Here is a 2,500-nt window from a genome sequence, read left to right on the forward strand (position 1 = left end):
GACCTCGAAGGCCTGAAGACTAAAAGTCCGTATTTTGCTTCACACTAAGGTCGCTGATAATCGTTCAATTCTTTGGCTTCAATGTCTTCAGGATGTTTCTGCTGGACCGTGTTTTTCTCTCAGAAGTTCAACGATCATGTTCACATTTCTAGTTGTCTTAGCTTTAAATTTTGTATTTTTGTTCTGTTGTTCGATAATATAGTTATCAATTGACTTTTCTAAATGCTTAAATCTCCTGGAGCCTTGAGCCAGTTTTTTTGTAATTTTGGTACGAAATTTTTCTCGCTCTGACCCCTTTGCACCCAAGGAGCCTGGATTGATTACTGAATTGCCAGTATAGCAAACCAGTCGGGAAATGGGTGGCATTTAGTCGTTTTCTTTTCCTTTTTTTTTTTTTTTCCTGTCGGGAAAAGTCTTTCCTGACACTTCCCTGCTGAGTAGAGTCAACTGCGTGTAATTTTGGTAGGTTGCAGGGGGTAGTAAAAATCTGTAGATTTTATCTGGTAGACACAGCTGAATCTTTAAAAAAATTCAGTTGTGTCCACCAGATAAATATACTTCCGACGCATTTGCAGGTTAATTAAAATTAACCTGCAAAGTCATTGTAACGCGAAGAGTAATTGACTTCGACAACAATTTGATTTCTTTATCAACTGACTGAGCTTTGTTTGTAAGTTAATATTTACTAACTGTGCTGTTATGTACAGCACTGAAACCAAATAGCAAATTCTGTATGGGCTTTGAAAACATTGAGAGAATCGAATGCCTTGAATCCATCTATAGGTGCTTACTGAAGTCGCATCTCAATGGTCTGGCTATTTAGATCTTATTATTATCTTTTTGTACTTATTTATGGAAAAGATTCTTCAGAAAAGGGTTTGATCCTGAATTAATTTTGTTGCGTATAGTTGATTTGACACGAATTGGGTGTCTTGTTCTCAAGCACGCAATGAAATAGAAGGGCTTTTTGCCTTTAATACCAAATGTGTTGCTTGTTTCAATAAAATATTTCGATGGAAAATGTTTTTGTGACATTTCCGGCCTGGGTTGATTCATCGTGTTGTGTGATATTCGAGCTTAATAAATTTGCATATGTAGGTTGAAATTGACACCCTACGAGCAGTTTTCATAAAGATGACAGGAAGTCGTGTTTTTTCTGGCAAATGATTAATAGGTAGCTAAAGTTTTTAACGTCAGAAAAAGATCTGCTTTGTCACTATGGTGTAAAACAAAGTATTTTTTGTTTTCTTTTTTTTAATGAAACCAAAAAGTTTCCTTTAAGTTCCAGGTTGATACAAGTTATTGCCACGACTCGCTAGTGTGAAGATTGTTTGCATTACTCATTAACACAAACATTTTTAACAATATTATTACATCGCTTTAATCTAACCCAAAAACATTCAGATAGAAAAAAACTTCATATTTATCAGCCTTTTCCTTCGCTTTTGTATTTGTCAGCATTGTGATGTTTTAGATTTTCAATTACAAAACAGACAAAGAATAAAACGAAAGATGGAAGTTTCTTGCTAAAAATTACTATGTTTTACTTCATTCAACCGTAAAAAAGAACGCTACCCAAGGTGATCACGTGCACCTTTGTGGTTGCCTAGCACGTGATCATTTTCTTTCTTTTGACAGAACATTGACCTTTAATTCCTCTTGCTTGAAGAAGTCAGAGACTGCTGAAATTCTACTGTTTTTACGATCTATTGCCCTTAGTCTTTCGCTGAGATTTAAAAATTCAGAGTTTATATACAAACTATGTTAATGTTTTTATTCGTCTGTCTTTTGGTTACCTTAGCTCCGCAACTCCAAATAAACAGTTGACCGTTGACCAGAGCGTTTTCTCCAACCTTGAAAAAGCATCCCTCTGGCACCCAGGGTATCTTTTAGCTTGCCTTTTACTGTTAAGTACTGTTAAGAACGAATAAGGCAAATTTCTGACCTTTAGCAATTGGCCTCATTTTTTCAGTGGAAAGTCAAACCACTATATCCAATGTATAAATATCATATTTATTTCGGGACCAATTCGAGTTTTTGCAATTTTTGCGGCATGGCGGAGAAGGCAAGGGTTTTAGCTCCCCATTTTTGCCCAGGACGGAAGGGGGGGGGGGTACTGCCATATATGGGCTATATAAGTATGTGCCGCTGTGAAGGGTATGGTTTTCAAGCAGTTTACTGTAGCATATGGTATATAAATCAGAGCGTTTGGGTCTAGAATAGGGTATCATTTCACGAAACTGACCAGTTGGTTGAAGATTTTATCTAGACTTAGGAAACCAGAATTGCTACTCAAAAATACAAAAAAATGGAATCGGCAAGTTTAAATTTTCACGACTCAGCCTCAACAGCGTTGATAGATGACTATCATAAAACGCTACTGGGTATTATTAACTGTCAAAAATTGGGATTCAGACGGAAATCGGTGGTATTAATACTCGTTAAAATTAAACAATTTATTGTCTTGATAGTGCGTACGTACGTGCTTGGCATTGCTCAG

This window comes from Montipora foliosa, chromosome 10, assembly GCF_036669935.1.
Source record: "Montipora foliosa isolate CH-2021 chromosome 10, ASM3666993v2, whole genome shotgun sequence".
Classification (NCBI taxonomy): Eukaryota; Metazoa; Cnidaria; class Anthozoa; order Scleractinia; family Acroporidae; genus Montipora; species Montipora foliosa.